Consider the following 23,673-nt stretch of genomic DNA (forward strand, 5'->3'; position numbering starts at 1 on the left):
AGGAGGTGCTTGGGAAGTTGCCATGAGTTCGACCAAGTCTAGGGGTAGTTGAACTTGGAGCTGGATGTGAAGAAAGTCCTGAGCAGAACCTGCCAGCCCAGCCTTCATGCAAAGCACAGGATCCTGATCTTTTCCATCCATGTTATTTTGCTGTTGAAAGACAAACATAAAAAAGGTAGCTTGGGGTTGCCTTATCTTAATCAAGGACTTGGATGGATCTTCAAAGTCCCAAGTCTTGAAAGTACCTCTCTGCAGCTAGACCTAATGCTTGCAATTAAATTAATGTAGAACTGGTGCCCCAGTGTTGCAAATATGGAATACCTGCCTTTCACTGTCACACAGATGTAGAACTGGTATTAGAGCAGAATTCAATGAGATTTATATGAGGCCTTAGGCAAATCCCTGTTTAATAGGTTACAGTTTTGAATTTTCAGCCTACAAATAAGAAAAATCTTTAAGACCTGACATCTAGACCAAAGAGTTTTTCTTCTGACGTTTGCTGTGGGTTGAGAGGCTTGATCCGCTCCCTATGCTGCCAGCCAGAGAGGGTAAATGAGTTCTACACTGGCCAGATATTTTCATCCTGCCTCTGCAGTGTTTTGTTCTCCAAGGACTAATTGCTAGTGTGATCCAAGCAAGAAAAGGAAACTTTCTGCAAACACTGCTATCTCATCACGAACTAGCCTCAGGCTGAAATTGTAGCCCAGAATAGACAGAAGAGTGGTTTGGGTACCTGACACAGGCTTTCACTGCTTTATGAGATGCCATAAGGTGTTCCAAAGGATGGACATGAGATGGGCAACAAGCTGTGGGATACCCCAGGAAGTCTCAAACAGGACTAGAAGCCCCTACTTAGGCAAGTGAGTAACTCTTTTGGAGTTTTGCTGTTGAACTCATCAAAGCTAAGATTTTTTTTCTCAGCATGTGAATCCCATAAAAATATGCCGTAAAATAAAAATATATGGCATAAAATCTGACTTTCATATAGAAGCAAATTTATTTTAGACTCTGTAGTTTTAGAATAATTTCCTCATTATCCTCAGCCACTCTGGGAAAGGTAGGGTGGGGTCTGAGTGCGTGGAGGGATAGTTTTGTGAAGCTGATGGAGGGTGTCGAGTTAACACCCCCAGTATCCCCAGACTGCTGTCTGACACCTCATTCATCTGAAGACCTCTGAGCATATAAGGTCTGTAATAAACAAAGGGGGTCTGTCTCATGCCTTTGGGTTTCCAGTGGCTTATTAAAGATTGGATTGTGTAATGTTATCTTTTAATGTAGAGATATTTCTGTGGATAGGGAGACTCCTGTGTCAACGGAAAAGAAAGAACAAGGCTTTCATGTTACTTGTTTAAACCATCAAGCAGTGATGTTTTGTTGTTTGACATGCCATTGCTTCTTGCTTTTTCTAACCAGTCCCATTTTTTCGTTCCTTGTGGTTAATTATTGCTCTCATTCTCTTTCCGGCACATCTTCTGCTGTGTTACTGGATCCATAAGGGAAAAGTGACTGAGGGAAATAAGCACAGGACCAAGGAGCAGAGAATTAACTGTCCCTGTGGGAAGCTTGAGTTACTAGCTGCCACATATGCACATTTTCATTGCTAACGATGAAGGAAAAGTTGACAAAGAGCTTGTCACAAAGAGCAGAATACAGAGGAGCAGAAAAAAATTCTGCAAGTAATTTGTATTGCTTATCCATGACAGCCCAGTGCATGCAGTTCACATTCAATTATTACTTTTTATTATTCATTATTTGCATTACGGTAACATTCACATATACCAGTCAGGACTGCAGCAGCATTGTGAGACATTCTACTCCAGCAAAGACTAGTAGTTTTTAGCAGTATAACTATGTCATCCAAGAATATAAATATTCTACTAAAATAACTATACTGTTACAATCCAGAGTATTGCATCACAGCAGACCTGCCTTTCATTTTTCAGCTTATTCCCCTTCACACACAGAAAAAATATGATGCAGGTGTAGACACTTTTCTGTTGTTTTGACTATAGCTGCAGCAGGTTAATGCTGCTATAGTTTCAGGTAACATCAGTCCACAGATAAATGCATGTAAGACAGACCCTCTGCCAGAAGGCATCATGTCTCAGCAGACAATAAGTGAGAAAGGAATCAGAGGCATAAAGGAGTCATTATTCTGTTTAATGGTGTCAGTGGGCAAGGTGCAGGTATCATCCCTGAATCTGGACTGGCATTTGCCTGCTAGAGTAGGAGACAAACTACTGTTCACACTAATTCCATGCCAGTGTCAATGCAGGTATCCTGAAGTTAATGAAAAGTGAGAGTAATACCATCTAGGCCCCACATGACTAAAGGTCTGGTTTGTTTTTTGCAGCTTTGGGGAGTAAACGTATCAGGAGCTTCTCAAAGAGTAGCTGGCTGGAACATTAGTTTTGCAGCCTGAAGAACACTTATAGTCTGATCCACCTTGAAGAGTGTCTTGGGCATCTTCTTCCCAATCACCAAGTAAAACAGAAATAAGAAGGAATTCAGGTCCTGTTACAGTTTGATGTAGTTTCTGCCACATTTGGCAAGTTGGCTTCAACCTGTGACAAGAGATGCTCGAAATATTGTGAGACAGTGCTCCTGCGGAATTTTCTTAGAGGCTCGGTGTGACAAATACTAAAGCAGACAACTTCTGATGACTTTTTCTTCAGAATTTTAATGCAATGACTCTGAGATAAGCTTTTGGGGAGCTCTAGAGCTTGTTGCTCTTTCAACTGGGATGGCAACTTTTTTGTAAAGCTGATTATTACTCAAGACTGGTAGCATGGTCTTTGCAGCCTGTGGCCTTTGTTAATGCTTCATATATCCACAAAGCTTTGTGCTTGAGATAAATTCCTTTGTATCCATGTTCTCAGAATACTGTCCCTTAGGTTGGCACCAATGGCATAGCACTTCTTTGCAGCAGATGTAGAAATATAGAAAAAGTCTGAACAAAGCAAACTATCCTATCAATTCCCAGCAAAGATGCCAGTTTGGAACACTGACCTCTAAATTTTGCTGAATTTTGGGGATGTTTTGTTCAAGTACATTTATGAAAGCAGAAATGCTGATTTATAAACTTTTGGTGGCTATGTAGAATATTTCTACGTATCTGTATTTTTTAAATACAGATACTCCTGTCTGTACATAGAGATACATCAAAACATATCTGTTATCTCATTTTATCACTTCCTGATTGATTATGATCTCCATAGTCCTACTCAATACATTCTGTAGATTTAAGAAGCTTTCTGATCTGAATTGTAGTCTAAAGTAGAGATACAAATGTCAGAGCCAGTGGCAGCTGGTAGTTGACAAATATGAGTGAGAAAATTTCTGCTACGGATTTAAAGCTGGGAAAGTAATGGGTTGAACTACTAAGGCATTGCATGGTCTTGAACTAAATTGCTCCTCTGGTGAGACGCTTGCATGTGATGTTTTAAAATATGTCAGGTATGCATGATAAAGACATGCTATTGGGTATAAACAGTTACAGGACCACAGAAAGGCAAATCATCAGTGGGAGAACAATTGTCATGATGTCATGAAAATAAACAAATGACTGCAAAAAGAACTGGGATCATAATCTTCAGAGTGAACTGCTTGAGTACTGGAAACCTCCTGAGATGCCAATAAGCCAGTGCTGCTCAGTATTGTAGCTCGGGAAAGAAAAACTTATATAGAAACATCTGATGAGCATCAGATTCATTACAAAAGTGTCCCTGGTCATGGGAAAAAGAGAGAAGTGCCGGAACAACTGTTTGTGACTAGTGGATGGTCAACAGTATCCTTTATTAGCTGAACTGGAAAAGTGCGGGCTAATGTGCCTGGAAATAATGTACAGAGTTCATTTCATGTAGACAGGAAACAAATCCATGTATTTATCCTGCTTCCCAGTTGGTGCTCTGTCTCTAGGCAAGATTGACTCTTTGCCTTCTTGTTTTGTCAGCAAAGTGGACAATCACTGGGCTATTCATGTCATCTGTTAGTTAAATATTAGTTTTGTACCTTAGTTTATCTGGAAATGTCTGCATTAACTAGCAGAGGATTTAGGATCCCCATTTTAGGTGCTTTGTGTTGCTTGTAAGTAGGCGCTAAAATATTCTGAAGTGTTTTATATGAATTCTCACTCTGTTTGTTGTGATCACCTTCTGCATACAGCCATCCAACCAGGAAAAAGTTGCCTGAAATCTCCCCTTACTATGCATTAAATTGCCTTGGTATGGTGTGAGTATCTCCTAGTCTGCTTGCAAAGCTCCTTGGTTGGTATTTCTTACTGATACTCTGATAACCATCATCTGACATTGGGCACTTTCAGGTCCATGACTATTATGAGAGCACTGCTGTCAAGAAAGGAAATACTGTTTGAGTACCATTATTTGGCTATGGAAAACACAACCAAGGAGCCGGACATTTGTAGAGACCCACCTACTGTTATGAAGATTACTTTTATATGTATATATGTGTATATATATATATATATATATATATATATATATGTATATATATATAGTCTTTATCCTGGCTTCCCATTAACTTCCCTAACTGTGGGCTGTGGTGGGACTACAGGCAGTTGTTGATCTTTCTTTCCAGAACACATGATATGACACTGTCAGCAGAACAGGACAAAAGTTGTTACCCAGATCTGGATCCTTTCAAAGGATCTATATCACCAGCTCCTAGAAAAAGGGAAGGGGACGGAAAGGACTGGATATGGGCATTGCTATATTAAGTAGAAGACAGTATCACTTTACAAAGTTTCATCTGTGTTTGGCATCATCTCTCGAGTCTGAACTTTGCGCAACTGAGTTTTGAACTGATGTCTACTGACTGGTGTATCTGCACTCACTAGACATAAGAGCCCAAACCCTGTTTCAAGTACCAGGGTACTAGATCAAAGAATGCCTTACTTACAATTTACTTTTAAAGTTAGTAGCAATTATGCTATCTTTCTCTTCCTTGGATAGTCTGTGCTGTACCACAGGTCAGAGCCGATTTTCATCACATGTTAATTTAACTCAAAAGGTTTCTGCTGGATTAGGTGAGGTACAATGCATGTGGGAGGAGAGGTCATGTATCTATAAGTGCTGTGGTTAAGAAGTATATCTGGATTTCAGACTCATTTGTGGGCCACTTAATTTCCAAAATAAGCTTCTCAGATTCTCCATACATAATCTACAGGCAGACAGGGATCAGCTCTTCACTCCACAGCCTGAAACGCCTGAGGCTCTTGTCTCTGCTTATATCCATTAGAGGTAAACCAAGGTTGATTATAGGGAACACTGTACTTCTGATCATGTCAATGAGCATAGCTAGCAAGTGTTCTGGGGGCAGATGCTCATCTCATTTGCATTGGTGCAAATCAAGAGTAATTGAGTTATTCCAGATTGAGAGCAGGCAAACTGCCTTAATAGGATTTTCTGTCTCAATAAAGATATTATTGAATTCAGCCAGTGACTCTGTTTTGACACTATTTTTCTTGGATTTTATGCTGATATACAGTGTTTAGCATTGGTTCACAGCAAAGTCCACAGTGTGTGCAAAGACAAGGACACTTGAGAAGGAATTTGTTTGAGCCAGAGTTCCGGGACCACTTGTTTGCGAATAGGGTGTTCAGCAGTTGCTCCTAAAACAGACTGTTTCTAGCAAGTCACGTACCTGTCTGCTGACTCTAATCAACCGGGGCTCAGGGGAAACCAGTAGCCTCATGTGCTGTGATCACTCATCAAAAAAATGGATGGGGAGAAAAGCATCCCATGCAGCAGAATGACATTAAGTTCAGGATAAAAGGTACTCTATATAAAAAAAAAAAAAAAAAAAAAAAAAAAAAAAAAACAAAAAGAAAAGAAAACAAAACAAAATCAACCAAAGAAAAGGACCAGCTTGAAAAATTATTTAAAAACACAAAATGATTCACATGACCCTTTAAGACAACAAGACAACATAAGCTTCCTTTTTATTTCCTGCCTATTTCAACCTGTTCCTGGTCAAGAATGCCACAGCTAATAATTGTGTCAGAAAACCTTCCTGTCTGAAAATGATCTCTTCCTAATGGATAGATGATTCCATATGGTTTCATATGTCAGAGATGGAGAGAGAACATATTGGGCGACTGGCCACAGCTGGCAGTTCGTGTTAGTGCCATATGGATAAATATGCAGGCTCTCCTGCATTGTGTATTTCAAGTAAACCATTTATCTAAACAGGTGCTGACCCACTGGGAATGCATTTTTATGGTCAAGCTTGCAGCATGCAGCGACACAAACCCCTCCTATTTCTGCAGTGCAAACCCACAACATTTATGTATCGTTTGCCTCCATTCTGTGTAACTCCATTGATGTCCATAAAAGCACACCTGGGCAGACCCTTTGTAAATGAGACCTGAATCTGGCTCACTGAACTGTGTGGATATTATAAGACCAGTCTCCTAAATCCTCTTTGGGAATCAGTCTGTGATATTTGCTTCTAATATATATTACTATATCGTATGCAGGGGATTAAAATCACCCCATTTATGAGGCTATATAAATAAAGAATTAGACTTTCCACCTCCTTCAGCTACTGTGCTCTGTCCCTGATTACAGCTGAAATTTTTACACTCCTTTCCTCTCCATGCTATAATTGCCTCTTTGTCTAAACATGCTTCATTTTGGAATTCCTCTCACTTACATTCCTAATATATGCGGTTCAAGGTACTTGCTGACTGATTTATGCTAGTCTTGTGTGGCTCCCTTGGAAATGGAGCAGAACACATTCCATCCACCTGCGTAATAAAACCAGCTGGTGCAGGGTGGGAGCACTCAAACTGCAGCAGAAATAAAATTCACCTAAGTTTTGACTCAGTTATCTGTCCATACACCAACTCTTCTGATTGTCTGTGGTATTAAAATCATGCCTAGGGAGCAAACCCTTGTGAAAAAAAGTCACTAATTATGCTGTTTATTCTAGATTTCTGTGTCACGGCCAGAACCAAATACTGGGGTGAGGGAAAAGGCTTTGTCTGCATTTCTGAGCAAGTATTTTGATAAGAGTGCAGCCCTGTTAATATGGTCCTAACATCCAGAAAATTTTAATATCAGTTAAACCCTCTGGGCTCCTTCTAGAATCATTGAATCACAGAATGGTTTGTGTTGGAAGGGACCTTTAAAGGTCATCTAGTTCAACCCCCCTGCCATGGGCAGAGACACCTTCCACTAGATCAGGTTGGTCAGAGCCCTGTCAGCCTGACCTTGAACGTTTCCAGGGATGGTGCATCCACCACCTATGTGGGCAACCTGTGCCAGTGTTTCACCATGCTCATTTCTTTCTATGTGCTCTAAATGTACACTCTTTTAGTTTAGATCCATTACCCCTTGTCCTATAACTACAGGTCTTACTAAACTGTCCCCATCTCTCTTATAAGCCCTTTAAGTACTGAAAGGCTGAAATAAGGCCTCTCCTTAGCCTCTTTCCATCTGCTTTACAAGCAATGTAAATTGTTACCTCTTTATCAGAGGAGATAACAATTCATATGAGAGCAAATTTAGTCAGTTTGGGGTTAGACCAACCTATAGTCCAAAGCTCAGATAAGTAATTTCATTAATGAGGTTTGAGTTGGATTTTCCATTTACAGCTATATAAACCCCATGATGGGCAAAGGGGCAGAGAGTTAGTTTTTATAGGAAATTCAGGAATTCAGAAGTGGTTGTAGGAATAAGCCTGAGAGTCACACCACACTTTCCCCTGCTCAGCACTTTCACATCAGTAAGAGTTCACTTGTCGTTCCTTGAGAAGTGAGAAAACAGGTAAGACTTAACCCAACTCTTAATTCTTGTCTCCCATCATCTTCTTTGCTGTACCCACATCTGATGTGCCTGGTCTCTCACTTCAGTTCATTTGTGCTCACCTATTCCAAACAGTACTTAAGCTCTCGTAGCATAACAGTAATAAGGCAGCCGAAATAGCAAGTTCTCAGCTGTCTTTGGTGCACACTGTGCCGCGGGAGATTAAAAAGAAAATCAGAGAGTGCGTGATGGAGATTAATATGATTCTGAACTGCTGTGTAAAAGACTGAGTCCTCTTTGTGCCTCTTATCTGCTGTTTGAAGTACCATTACTTAAGCTTGGTGTTGGGGGGGGAATGAAAATAAAAAGTCTTTCTCAGGGGATGTGAGAAGCCATTTCAAAAGGCGATGCCTCTCCAGTAAATAAAGCACAAATGTTACAGGTCAGCACTGAAATGGTGAATGAGATGGAGTTTCACCCAAAAGAAAACTTATTCAACCAGGAGGCTTTCAAATCTCCTCGCTGAGATAAAGAAGATCAAAGTGTTTAAACACGTTGATCCACTGCTAAGGAAAATTTAGTGCTGGCAACAGACAGCAGCTGCAGTATAGCTGGCGTGTCTAAACTCACAGCAGGGGACTAATTGCTCCTATGGATATAGGTTTTCTTTACAAAACCAGGTCTGAAGGAATGTCATTCTCATTCACAGAATTATGGAGATCTATTGATAAGAAATAAAATGCCAATCTATACTACGCAGCATCAGGAGGGACAGAGCGCCGGAAGCTGAGCACGGGGGATGCATAAGGATTCTTTGCTTTTATTCAGCCTGTACTGTGCAGGGAAAGATCCCATCAATTTACTCAATATTGTAACATTAGCTTCACACCTTCCTTGGTAATTAAATGAGGAAGAGTAGCTCAAAGTCAAACCGTAATGCCATTTGTAAAACATATTGTTCTGAGAGGAAGCCTGGGTGGAGGGGCTATTGCCATCAGAGAATTGCAAATTTTCTATGAAAACGGAAACATTTATATTTATATATAATATAAATATATTTATTTAAACAAATTATTTTTATATAAGTTATTAACTGGGCAGGGAGTATAGGATAATAAGTCTGGTTATAAAAAATCATTCATTGAACTATTCCTGAATTCAGTGAACTATTCGTGATACAAGCACAGCTGTAAAGATGCTTGTGACAAGTCGGATAGAGAGGCTGTTAAGGCATCTCATTAAACAGGCTCCTTCTTGCCGTCCCAACCCGTGACAGAGGGCGTGTTCCTGTTTTATTAAGGGACTGAGTAGAAAGAAGGCCTGAAGCAAGGGTTAGTGATGAGGCTTTTCCCATGACACAGAAGTTGTTTCTAGCAGAGATAGGAACTGAATGGAATTTTCGCGTTTCATGGTGATTATTGAGGGATTTGAGCTCTTCTGTGTAGCTAATTCCTGAACGCCCATTTTTTATTTTTTCTAAGAGAAATTAAGAAAAATACTGATCCATAGCATCTTCCTTATAAAAGTATCTTCATATGTACCCAGGAAAAGGCAATGGCAGCTCACTCACCCCAGTCTTTCCAGTTGAGAAGGAGACATTTTGACTATGTGAAGAAATTAAATAATCCTGTGCTGTCATTACAGTACAGTGCAATATACCAATCTACCTCCAGCTGTTCAGCCGTCATATGCTACTTGTAGTTCTTTTGATAACAGCAAATTTCACTACATGCTTATGTATATGTTTATGTATATATATGTAGATACATTTTTGTGTGTTTATGTCCAGCCACATAAACAAAATGTATGCTTTGACCTTTCTTAATACCACCTCATTCTTGGCATTTTCCAGAAGTATCTAAATTATTCACCCCTGGATTCCAGAATAGGCAAAGGAGAGAGAGAAGGGCATTCAGAGGCCACAGACCTCTTCTCTAATCACAGATGAAAACTTTTTCATAACTCTACCCTTGATTGTTCCTTCACAGTGGGGAGCCTTGTTAAATTTCAATACCCTGCCTAAATGTAGGAGGCAAATTCTTCCATGGTTTCCAGAAAGGACATCACAGCATGCCTACATTTGCTTCAACATGAGGGCCAGAAGGACAGGATACTATGCATGCAGCAACAGGGTAGATGTAGCATGTTGTGGGCTGAGGCAATAGAATACAGTTATGATTGTATTCTCTGATGGATTAAAGGGCTGATTCGTTTGGGATGACCTAGACATCCAGTCTGGCCTTTTTTTGCTGATTTGGAAAGGTGCAGGCCTTTCTTAAGTACTGTGTTAGAACTGCCAGCCCAGAAGAGGCCTCAGGCAGGTGGTGACATCTCTCAGGGTCAGAAGCACCCTTGGTTAGACCCAAGTGAACCACTGCCCACACCTCTTTGGACCTGTCATGTCTTGGGGTGTGATCTCATTGAACTGGAGGCAGAGACAGTGACAGAGTAACAGTAGATGGAATAAGAAGTTCCTACATGATCCACCTTGAGTGTACCCCTTTCTCAACACCCTCCTCATCAGTGTTATACCCCCAGGAAGTGAGGAGACAATGGTGAGGAGCACATCCTCCCAACACAGAAGCACTGAGATTTAGGAACAGTGTCCTTGCCCTCTGTCCTCTTAGTACTTTTCTCACTAATGCAACAACCAGTTGATTTACACCAGGAAATCAATTACAAATTAATGAATCGGTTCAGCAACACATTTAAGGCCCCCAACCACTGCAGAACTATCTAACCCACTGCAGCAGCTACATAATATTTTAATGCCTAAGAAAACAGCTTTTAAAAATGTGTTAGAAGATTATTTAATGTCCATTTCACGTACCTGTAATTAGACAATGATTATACTGGAAGCTTTTGCTTTGTCATCTTCTTAATCATTGGTGTCTGGCATTTTTTATTCTACTCTTAAGAAATTTGCAAACACAATGGAGTTTTTATGGAGAATGTGCTATCTGTGGCAAGCAGGTTAAAAACATTGCAAGGAAGTCTCCGTTCTCCTCAGCATTTCCAGGCCAGGGTATGTCAAAGTTCAGATGTACAAATAACTTACAAAATTACCAGACTGGATCTGTAAGGTGAGATGCAGGAGTATTCATAGTCTGCAAGAAACATGGGGTCCATATAGCTTAGTCCACAATTGCCAGCCTTTATTAGGGTCGTATTTTCCATCCTCGTGCTCAATAGCTGTGCTCCTCTAAACTTCTCAATGTCAGCTTACCTGCCCAATGGCAAAAAAATGGGGTCAAAAAAATTACCCTTCATTTCAAAGCTGTGGAAGGGTTATAGATCAGCATTGGATAAAAGGAAAGATTATTACTTCCATTTAACAGTTTTAACGGAAAGTGTATTGATGGTCAGATTATATTTCATTGCTGGTCAAGGCTGTGCTAAAAGACCTGAAGCACAGGACAACAATCGAGTAACAATTATAGAAACATCTGTTATGAACTGGGAAACACACTGTGATACTTTTTCTAGGCAATACAGAAACTCTTTTAAAATATACAGTTCAAATAGGCCAGGAGAAATTTTTTACTTTTGAAATGAACCCAACAGAAAAAATATTTTTTCCCAGAGATGAAGGAGTAGCTTAAAAAAATTATCCAGAAGCCAAAGAAGACTCTATTTTTATTTTTTTTCCACAGTAGACTGGGAAAATATTTATTTTGGAGAAACTATTGCACAAAAGGCATATTTTAATGCTTTGAATTTTGAGATATGGATTACAAACATTTCAAAATGAATTTTGCTGTAAGATCCAAAGAAATGTTTTACATATGGGGGAAGCTGCTTTGCCAGCCTTGATCAGATGGGTATAGAATCATAGAGTCATTGAATATTTTAAGCTGGGAGGAACCTTAAAGATTCCTAGTTCCAATCTGCTCCAATGGGCAGGGATGCCACCCACTAGACCAGGTTGCTCAGAGCCCCATCCAACCTGGTTTTGAACACATCCAGGGAAGGGGAATCCCTTACTTCTCTGGGCAGCCTGTTATAGTGCCTCACTAGGCTAATGTAATGTGAGTATGTTAATTTTAAACTCTGCAAGTATAGGACCAATGTCACTTTGAGACAGAAGCTGTTGCATTTTGGTACAACTTCTTCACCCACCTGAAATCTAAGTTCAACAAATCAAATTTCCACAAAAGAAGCAACTCATTTAGTGTTGCAAATTTTAGGCTGATGGAAATGCCTTGCTTCTTTGTTCCAACTGGTCAAAACTGGGTATTTTATCTTTGAGTTCTCCTGGCTTGATAAAATAAGTTATTTACCAGATTTATTACTGTGGTCAACTGCAATATTTTGAACAGTGTTATAACTGAAATACTGCTTAGCTTTTGTCAAGGTAACATTAAAATTAATGGCTGAAGGACTGATTATTCATTTGCACTGAGAAAACATGGCTTGGGGTGATACTCATTGACTGTTAACTCATGCAACTAAAAACTAGACATCTGAGCTAGTCTAGGTTAACAGCTCTTTAACTTCTATGATGTAGATGTCTAAAGGTAGTTGAGATAAATCTATGATGACCGAAGCATATGCAGGCAAATAAGACTTAAATATAGCACAATTAAAAGTAGAACATGAAAACCAATTTTTGGTACAAAGCATATCTGGTGATCTTGTAACAAGTGAGAAGGAAGAGCTTGGTGTGCAAAGGGCATGGGACTACAATTCTTTGATGAACATTAAAATGTAATTCTGCCAAAACTCAACAGGACACATTCTACATCCTTTACTTGTGCTACCATTTCCTAGAAACGCAATTTTTCACTTGAAGTTATTAGACACTGAGAAAATGCGTCTCCACTGTGTAGCCTTTTTCCAACCTCCTCTATAAACCACTTAAAATCAGTCTCACCCTTCCTAAAAAACCCCCAAACAAACCCAGAAAAACATCAGAGACAAAATGATGTTAAATGGCCCCAACACAATTGGAACAGACTGGGATGTGCAAAACACTCCACTGGGAGCAGTTCTGGCTGATGAAGGTCAAAATTGCCCTCTTCCCTGGGCAGCTTGTTTGGGTGGCTAACAATTCTTTCTGTGAAGAAATTTTTGCTAATATCCAATCTAAACTTCCCCTGGAGCAACTTGATGCTGTTTCCTCTTGTCCTCTTGCTTGTTACTTGGGAGAAGACACCAACTTGCACCTTGTTAAAACGTCCTTTCAGGTAGTTGTAGACAGCGATGGTTATAGTGGTGGTTGGGCTTCAGTGACTGCAAAGGAATATGCCATCTTACAGAAAGTTGTCCTTTGCCTCTAAATAAACCAACAAGACCCTCTTCTGCTTTCATTTGCTGCCTTTTGGAACATGCCTATGATCTCCAAATATATCAGACATGCCTTTGTGTTCTCCATGAGGGAACAAAATAATGAGAAGTTATCCTGTGAGCAGGGCTTCATTTGGGAGGATGATTTTTCAGCTCATTCAGCATGTGCTGTCTCTGCTTCCCACCTCACTCCACCTAGCCACCATGTCAGACAGCAAACCCCCAGTCATCGTTTATAGCAGAGGATGATAATGGAAAAGGAGGTGGAGAGAAATGTGCTGCACAGATACAACCAGAAGCAACAGCAACCAGTTTATGTATGCATGTATGTATTTAATCCTGACCATAAGTGTCTCCAGCTCCTCAGACTGTCCCCATTCAGCCCTTTGAGGGAACACTTGACTTCAGGCACATACTGAAGCTCTGCTGTCCCAAGTGAGACTTAAACTTGTGCTTAATGGTAAATGTCTGCTAAAAGCATTATTTGGGTTTGGAAAAGACTACAGAACATATGTAACTGCTTTTGCAGGACACTCTGATCAGGCCCAGAGGTGGGCACTAAAGTATTCCTGGCCAGAAATTTGTAGTCAGTATGAACATCCTTGGTGAGGGCATATCCATGACCTTTCCTCAGCCTCCCACTGGCAGCCAGGCCGCCAGGCCATCCACTACCATTTCTTGTGCCTTTGAGGTTGGCACTAATTGCCATCTCAGGAGGGGTGTTTTCTTGCAAAGTGGCCACTGTTATCAGCAATTCAGCTGGTACCACAGTAATTCAGGGGCATCTCACCTACTGTGGGTTAATGAAGGATGGACCAAAGCAGCATGCTAGCCAGGAAAAGCTAAACTATTTCCAGCACTGAACACCACTTAAACCCCTCAGTTGCTTTTTGAATATATGATACATTTGGAAATAACACATCTGGAAAACCCCCGAGCAAGCAAACTCCAAAGCAATCCAACCATCAAAAGTCTGGATTAAATAGCACAGGTGGCAGAGAAATTGCTCTCTCCTTGTGTGTGGTCCCTGATGCAGATGCCTTGTTTTCACAACACTTATAATGAAAGCATTTTTATTTTTGGATGCTCTTTAGGGTACAATGTAATACATCAAAATAAATCATTGTATCATATGCCTGTTAAGAATGAAAGCTGATGCACCAAATGTCAGGGTTGCTTGCTTTGATTAATCAATGAATATTGAGTTTTGCTAACAGTGTGAAGGAAAGAAACAATAATGAAGGAGGAAATGTTTACTTGATAAAAAGATATACATATATAGTTAAAGTTTCAATAAGATTGTGTAGATTAGTGATGATATTGTTTCAAATAAGGCAAAATCTCCACTCGATCTGTGCTTTAGTAGAGAAATTGTGTACCGTTTCCCCTCTGTATTTTCACTTATTAAATAAATTCGATAATCATCATTGAAAAGGCATTCATTTCAATTGCTATGGAGAAAACTTCTGATCAGATCAAGCGTCAAGGCCACCCTCCTTCCTATGAGACAGGAAGTGTCTGTATGATAAATTAACTGTGGGTGAATGCTAAATCTTTAATGAGAAAAACCATGTTCTCTTGGATTCAACCTTTCATGTGAAAGCTGTTTGGGACCTTACTGAAAAGAATGTGTTAATCAAGAGAAAAGCGTAATTACTGTCTTGTCAACAGACACAAATGAGAAAGCCTGATGAAAATGAGGTTGAAATGAACTCCAAAAAAAAACCACAAAAAAAGAGTTTTTCTATACTGTTTTTGGAGCTTACTTTACACTGCACAGTGATTTATGACAATTGGAATCTCACTATTTCTGCAACTAATATTACTGGATGCTTCCTATTCAGAGGAATGTTAATCATAATAATGCAAATGGAAGTATTATTGCAGCTATGCCTCAGAGTTCATATTTTATATTGAGCCAGAGATTCAATATTCAGCATCCTTCTCAGTGGAGCATTCTCATTGTATGGATGGAAGAATGTGCACCAAAGGTAAAATAAGTGAATTAATATAAACCAGAATAATATGCCTGGCATACAGCTTCCCATTTTCCCATTTTGCTGTAAGGTCTTGATTTTTCAGACTCTTTAAACCAATAATAAATTATTGTGATGCACTGCTAATTACACCTCACCAAAGTTATGTGTAGTATAAATTGCACTGATGATGGACTCAGATTAAGTTTCTTATGCTTATTTTTAGCAAGTCAAAGGCAATTCATTTCCAACTGGGCCACATTTAAAAGTTTAAAGTGAAAAAACTGTGTAATTATTTCCTAATATGAGGATAATATTGGTGACAAACATTTGTCCTGCATATCTTTTTGCACTAAATATATTAATGAGAAAGGCAGAAGCAAGAATACATATTAATTTGATCATGTATTTAAAGATATAATGAGTATTTATAAATTTTCCTCCTGCAAATATTTTCTAAATTGTCTTCTTCATGTTGTTACCTCCCTATGCTCTCCCTTAGTCATTTCTTATCTTGGGATTAGTTTCTTTATGACTGCTGATGCTTCTGAAAATATTTGGTCTTTTTCCTTAATCATTATTTTTCTTTCCTTCTTTTTTTTTTTGGTTGTTTTTAGTTTAATTTGGTTTGGGTTTTTTTTGTTTGAGTTTTGATTGGTGAGGGGGGTGGGAGGGAAGAGGGGATAATGGCAATTTTTAAAGAAATCCTGATGGCTTTTATTAAAAACCACATAAACATGAATTTTCTAAGAATATTTCAGATCTCATTCAGAAACATAAAGTAATACTTCAGAAAATAAATAACCCATGTTAATATGTCCGTACTTTTTGGGAAACATCGGGCAGTGACTGGAGGTTAGATGTCCACCACAAGACATTATTATCCTCTTGACAAGAAAGTAGAGAAGTCCATAAGTGGGGAATACATTTCAGATTTTGCAGATCTGGGTTCAAATACAATACAAATATCAAGGATCAAGGAAAGCAGTCTAGGTCTTCAGAAACTTCTCAACAGCAAGCTACATGAGAAGGAGGTGCCCAAATAACTTTCAGGATCAGATCCAACAGATACCACTATATGTCTTATTCTATATCCTGTGGTCTGAATTAAGCAGGTATGTGTTCTGAGTACCTGATTCTCACTTCTTCTGGAATCACTTGACATTATTTGGGCCCATTCTTTCAAAACAGCACTCAGGTCATGATATATGTATATATATATATGTTTGTATGTATGTATGTATGTATGTATGTACTGGCATATAAACATAGGGGGTTGCTTTGGTTTAGTTTGGGGTTTTGGGGTTTTTTTGTTGTTTGTTTAAGAAGAGATGAAGTCACTTTGATGGTGCATTTGATGTTTCATCCCAGAGATACACAGGCAGGCATGTCACACACAGTACCTTCCAGAAGACAGGTGTAAATGCAAAAGCAACTGTAAACTCTCAATTTCTAACCATGAATGTTAAAGGAGTAGAGCAGATCTTATTCTCTTATTCTCTCTGTGCTGGAACTTACTCTTCAAGGTGGGAATAATATCACTTCCCTATCTTGTCAAGAAGTTTAAAAATACGCATATTGAAAATCAGGAGAAGTATAGATATTATGGTGAAGGGGGACTCAAAGTGTACCTGCCTTCTGAGAGAGGAGAATGAATAATTTGTTCTCACCTCCTCCTCCGCATTTTCAGATCCCCTAGAAATGCATTCTGGTAAGCGATGGCCTCTTCTGCTTTTGTTTTCCCTCTCATTGGAGTGAACATCAGCAAGAGAAAAGACTCACAAATTAATTCAGATTGGCTTAGATAAGGACCCTGTGATGTTGATTAGAAACCATCCACAGGGCCATTAGCAAATTGAGATAATAAATGAAAATGTGTTGAATTGCGTGAGTCTTCTAGTGGGGGAACATCAGGGAGCAGTCTTGAGTCCAGTCTTCTTTAAATATCTTCATTCATTAGCAAAAGACAGGAAAAGAGTACATGTTAATTAAAATCACAAATGATCCAAATTGGGAAGCGCTGCATAAATCAGTGAAGATAGAGAGATTAGAAACCTTAGGCAGGAAATGACAAAATGAGATGCAGTTTGAAAAATGCATGTGGAGGAGAAATAATCTATAAGAGAACACAATCAGCAGCAAGGAGGGTTCTTCAAGAAGCAGAATAATGGGAGGAAGCCAAAGGATGTGGACCATGGAGTAAAGGGCAATGAAGCAGAGCACCTATTTAAAGGTGACCTTTGCACCTTTTCAATGGAGAGCTTGGATTCAAAATTAATTTACAATTGGCGAGAATGAAGGGTCAATGTAGTTTTGGACCATATATGCAGAAACAGGGTGCCACCTCTATAACAGTAACCACATCTTTCAGGCTTCTAATTTTATTTTTTTTCCTGTTCTGTGAGACCTTGTGCAACAGAGTGAATGTAAAATAGAAGCATATCAAATGAAAGCTGGTAAAGCTGGTGGCTCTGGCAAATGTGGCTTTCAATGAAACTACACACACTGTCTTGCTGCAGTCTCTTCTCCACCTTTCCAATCCCTATGGGGCTTTGTCTACCTGATACCAGGAAAGGAGCTAAGAGAAGGGGTTTGAGAATAACCAGCTAATGAGAGTCATAAGAGAAGAGGAGCCTCAATGCTGTTCTACACTTTCTTTGAAACTGCTGCTTGTGGTGTGACAGGTTAGTCACACATGCATCATCACTTTTAAAGTGTGGCTCTTCAATGCCACAAGCAACTCAGATATGACATAATTTACTGATGTGAGTTGAAACAGCAAGAAGCTTTTGTGTAAGATCTTGGTCTTTTCACTCTAACAAAGGGGGAAGATTTAAGAAAGGAGATATTTGGGATAACCACATAAATAAAACAAAAATTCATTCATCTTCTGAGGCCTGCAAAATCACAGAACAGGAAAGGAACAATTGCCATGTTAACTTGAAACCCTTAAACTACAGTAGGGAAATTAGTAAATTTCTCTTTTGGTAAAGGGATGGATGTTTGCATAGTTGGTCAAGGACAGCTATTTAATTCTGAGTGCTGTACAGAAAACCTTAGTTTATATTTGGCAGATGCATTTATTTCCATGGGATAACTAAGCATACCCTAGTATTGTGATATGATATTACAGCAGGAACCTCATGTATATAGATTACTATTTTATTTACCCTGTCTAACTGTGTAGCTGTTGGGTTTAATTAATTTTTATATAGGAAATAAGTTAAAAATCACTGAACAAAGCACTGATTTTTTTTTATGTCTATGTATTTTTACAGGTAGACTGAGAATAACACATCTCGGTTAAAACAATATCCTACAAGAAGCATTTGATGGATTGTTCCTAGATATTTGTAAGAGGGCAAATACAAAAAGTGAGTACTAATTCCAGTACCTGGGATGCTTTAATTATGTTTTGTTGTTTAAAATCAAATTATGATAGTTGTAATGTTTCTTGAGCACATTTCTCTAAGTGGAGTCATGAGGAATTTCTTGAATTTCTCTAGAACATGTCTATTACTGACCTATGTCTATTTTTATTATCTGACAATGATAATTTGCATCACAGTCCCAGTCAAGGATTCAATTTTGCTGTGCCAGGCACTCTAGAAACACAAATGTTCTCTGCTTGAAATGACTTACATCTTAGTAGAAATCAAGAAGGTATGGATAGTGACAGAAAGATGGAGACCCATGAATGTAATAAGAAAGTGCTGCTCAGTACGACAGGAGATGTTAATAGCACATCTGTAGTCTAACCCTTATCAGAGTTTTTTAGAAAGGAAGGGACTAGAAGGTTATTTTATAGATTTTAGAGAGCGCAGCATGGAAGAAAATACAAAAACACTCATTTGAAAATCCAGCACATGGACTAAGGATCGGTTGATTGGATACAGACAGACTAGTTTTGATAGAAATGGGGAAGGGAAATCAATGCTATATCTGGAAAAATGGCCTTTGTATCCAGGGAATATCATCAGGGCAAATTTACATCTGTGACGTAAATGAGAGACAGGGATTCTGCAGCAATTAAGCTGTTCAATGATAAGGTCTGAGAAAGGAGATTTACCTAGATGGGTAGAGAGAGAGGAAAGGCATTATTGTAAGTAGGATACACAGAACACACTTAGAATATGTATGTAGCTTCAATATAACTGGAAAGTGGCATCTGAGAGAGGAGTATGAGCTGAAGATGATACCAAGGGTACATACGTGACAGGATGGTGGAATTGTCCACAGTGATCAAGAAGGAAGGTTGCTTGGAGATCATTGCTGGGACTTCTAAAATGGAAGGGAAACAACTCTAGGACTGTTCTAGGGCTGTTCAGCACACAGAAAAATGACTAGGAAACAGCAGAGAAGCAGAACCACGAATTAAAGAATCACTGAATATTTGAGTTTGGCAGGAACCACCAGAGATTGTCTAGTCACCTTTCTAATCAAAGCAGACTTTCCTAGAGAAGGTTGTTGAGGGATGAACTTTAAGGGCCTTTCACCTGGACCTCAGCTTGGAAAGTCTTGACAGGAGTGATGAATAGAGAGAAAGAAGTTCCTATTAATGTTAAAACTGCTGGTATGGTAGGGGGAGTTCTAAAACTCAAAGCCATGAATATAGAGTAATATTTAAATTAAATTGATGAAGAATTATGTGTACTTGCAAAGTAGAATGAAAGTGATTAGTGAACACCAATGCTTTAATCACCAGCACTACACAGGTATTGGCATAAATAAGAAGACACAGTTCCCAAAGCATGATAACTCTGCCTACAAGTTATATCCTGTAAACCACTTACTCCTATAAGGAATTAAATTGCTTTTTTACATAATCATAGAATCATAGAAAGATCATCTAGTTTCAACCCCACTGCTGTGGGCACGAAAGTACTAGGGATGGTGTAAGCTGAAATGTTGTGTCTGTAGAAAGGGTTCAAGAAGTTGAGCCCTGAGAAAGATCTCACCTGAAGATAAAGACTGCTTATCAAAGAAAAAGAAAAAGGAAAAGGTGAAAAATTGTCAGAAAAAGAAGTGTTTTCAAAGTCAAGGTTACATGGTAAGTGGTAACAGTATTATGAGGTCACAGCCTAAAGGAAACCGAATGGAGTGAGGAATAGGAGAGGAAATCTCTGAAATAAAACTTCCCAAATTGCTGGGAGTTGCTGCACATGACAACCTCTCCTTAGTAATAGATGGGAATTTCACAGGACATATCTAGATGGCTTTTTACTGAAGGTGAATTCTTACTTGTCAACATAACATGAAGAATTTTTTTCATTAAAAAACGCTATTCAATTTTTCACAACTTTGATGCGTTTGATAACCTTTTTGCTGCCAGCAGATCTGAGTAGTGACAAAAGTTCAAGGAGTCAATAATAGACCCCAAATCAATTATTTGTTGTGGAACCACAGATCTTTTCCCCAGTTACGTTCAACTGAACAGTGGAGTCAGTCATGCCAGTTGTGAGGCAACCACATTTTGACCTCAAGGGCCAGTCCACAGCTGCTTCCCAGGTATGCCATGTTGGCTGGTCCAGTGCTGTCTGCTGAGTATTAGAACTATAGAATGTTTTGGGTTAGAAAGGACCTTAAAGATCCTCTAGTCCCAACCCAACTGACATGGGCAGGGATACCTTCTACTAGACCAGGTGGCTCAGGGCTTCATCCAGCTTTGCCTGGAGCACTTCCATGGATGGAGGAGCCACATCTCTGGGCAACTCGTACCAGTGCCCCACCACCCTTGAAGGAAAGAAGTTCTTCCTAATATCCAATTTAAATCTGACCTCTGTCAATTTAAAGCCATTCCCCCATTTCCATTTGTTCCATCACCTCGTTAAAAATCCATCTCCAGCCCTCTTGTAGCCCCGTTAGGTACTGGAAGGGGCTATAAGGTCTCCCTGGAGCCTTTTCTTCTCCAGGTTGAGCAACCCCAACTTTCTCAGCTAGTCTTCAAAAGAGAGGTGCTACAGCCTTTTGATCAATTTCGTGGCCCTCTTCAATGCACACAGAAGATGAATATGACTACAAATAAGGGGAGGTTGTTATTTATTGTGTCATTAAAAGAAATAACATGCCTCAGGGTATGTAGAGTATTTCTTAGGGTGCTTTTCAGACAACATCTTTGATTTGGAGCAGCCAACATGGATCAGGAAACAAGATGATTTTAGGAGTTGCTGTCTGCTTACAGCTCTCAATGGAAACTGTGGCTCATTGCTGACCAGACTATTCTTACTCAAGTGACGAAAAGGAGCATTAGCTAACTGGAATTTGGTTGTCCAACTTGAAAATGCTGACTGTTGTTTCTGGCTGTCATGCAATTCTGCTGTGCGCTTTTTTCTCTTCTATTTTCCTTTTAAACACCATAAGGCAACTCTTCTATACTGGGGACTTGTGCAAGCACTTTATATGAATAAGGTTTTGGTAATAAGTTTTTGTAAAAAAGTTCCCCTTTCCCAGCTAATTAGAAAGTGCTAGATAATGTGTATGTCTTTTCAAATTTTCTTTAGTCCCCTGTCTCCTTAGTCTTGATCAACCTGTCACAGGAACTATGCGGTATATCTTCTTGTTTACACTACAAATCTAAGATAAGCATCTTTATCAACTGTATATTTATACAGTATCTAACAGGTCAGGCTCATGATACACTTAAAGCCTCCAGGTACTATAACTATAGAGATGTTATATAATACTATGGAGCTGCTCATTCTTCCCACAGGTATCTTGTTTCAACCCACAGTACAGAGAGACATCCTTTTAAAGGTTCTGTTTATTCAATGTCATGCAGTGTTAATTAAGCATTAATTGATAATTATTTCTTATTTTCTGAGGTGCCAGATCATAATTTTTCTTGAAAAACCCTTGAAGTTTGGCTCAAGGTGCTGGAGGAAAAATGGAATAGACTTGTGTTGGAGACTAATAGAGGCATTATTTATTTATTTATGTATTCATTTGCTTATTTATTTTTGCTGTCAAGTGCATCAGTTTCCGTAATCCTTTCCCCTCCCATTATTTGACAGATGAGGAACTAGAAAACAATAGGAAGGTTGTAATTAGCAACTTGGCTGTGGAATGTGCAGTGGAGTAGAGGGTGGGTGTGGAAATCAGTATGAACTCAGAAGTTTATTACGAGAACTGTTTGTACATTGTCTGTCAGTCGTTTTGTCCTTGTTTAGAATTGGGAGTGAATTGCAATGTATTTCTTGGACACATCAGATTTTGTTTTTCTTTTGCTTTGCTGAAGAAATCTATTTTCAGCCCAGGTTTTGTTCCTCCTGTTGTGACATGCAGGAGGTGTGATCTCACACCCTCCAAAGAATTGATACACAACAGCAATGTAATAACAAAGATCCCATCATTACACTGTTTGGAAAAAGAGATAACTTCATAGCAGTGGAACTGTCCTTAGCTGCAGATGTGATGTATCACAGAAAAATCTTCCCCTAGGGATACTTATTGCTCATCTCTGTGTAGGTTTAACGAATACACCAAAATATCATAGCATCTTCCTGCTGAAAACGACTTGCTATTTGGAGAGCATTATTGACATAGGCTTAACCCAGAGCCTGCACAGTGAAATACCATTTGCCCACACCACCCACTCCCAGGAACAGGCTGATTCATCCAGGTGCGTTGTCCTCAAGCAGGTTTCAACCCCACTGTACCATGGCCAAAGCTCCTCAATGCTCCTTACTTTGCAGCTCTGACTGAGCAGCACAGCCTGCAGTGCCATGTGCCACCCCTGGGAACTGTGTGCAAGCCCTGGTTAGTCACCCACAGCCATGGTACAGAAAGCTGACTTCCCTATGGGCTCCAATGGGAACCATGCATCCAGGGATTTTCATTCCAGTTTGTTTTTCATAAAATCATAGAATCACAATGATTTGGGTTGGAAAGGACCTTAAAGATCATCGAGTTCCAACCCCACTGCCATGGGCAGGGACATTTTCCATTAGATCAAGTGGTTCAAAGCCCCATCTAACCTGGCCTTGAACACTTCCAGAGATGGAGGAGCCAGTGCCTCACCACCTCATAGTGAACAATTTCTTCCTAATACCTCATCTAAACCTGCCCTCTGTCAGTTGGAAGACATTCCCCTTGTCCTGACCCTCCATTCCCTTGTCAAAAGTCCCTCTCCAATAACGCCTTTGGGTACTGGAAGATGCTTTTGCTCGTTCGTGTTGGCTGAAGTAAACTCATTTTTTTCATGGTAAAGCTTTCAAATGCTCTGGATATCCAAAGCTAGACTTGTTTTAGTTTACAGGTTCTAATTAGACATTGACTTGTAGGATGGGGTGACAGTGGAAAAAGGGAGCAAAGTTTGCATTGGGGCACATTAGCATAGTTTCCATTTTACTGGAGAGCATAAAATGTTTCTGTGTTAAAAATACTGAGCTTTTTCAATTCATTTTAATGCTAATTTTGCAACTGTGTCTGACTCTATCCTCAACTCTGCTCCTGGGGAAGTTTGTATTTTGTATGCTTTCTCACTGGGGTTAAGAAGCCCCTGCATTTCATCAGGCACAATAAACAAGAAGGTGAATAGGGGTATTCATTTCTCATGCAACAGGGTAACCCAAAACACAGAAGTATGGAAAAATAAATGAAAGTGAGTTATAAGATCTGTCTTCACCTGGTACATGAAAGCACCCTTG

The 23,673-nt window shown here is 39.4% G+C and overlaps 1 protein-coding gene across 8 annotated transcripts in view; it reads left to right on the forward strand.

Moving 5' to 3' along the window:
• TENM4 (teneurin transmembrane protein 4) overlaps nucleotides 1-23,673 on the forward strand; it is a 601,078-nt gene that overhangs the window by 178,324 nt on the left and 399,081 nt on the right. For all 8 annotated transcript variants that reach the window (XM_032679109.1, XM_032679110.1, XM_032679111.1 and 5 more), the window contains one exon: nucleotides 18,307-18,402. The gene's annotated coding sequence lies outside the window, so the exon portion shown is untranslated. The remainder of the gene's footprint in view (nucleotides 1-18,306; nucleotides 18,403-23,673) is intronic.

This window comes from Chiroxiphia lanceolata, chromosome 2 (assembly GCF_009829145.1).
Source record: "Chiroxiphia lanceolata isolate bChiLan1 chromosome 2, bChiLan1.pri, whole genome shotgun sequence".
NCBI classification, from domain to species: domain Eukaryota; kingdom Metazoa; phylum Chordata; class Aves; order Passeriformes; family Pipridae; genus Chiroxiphia; species Chiroxiphia lanceolata.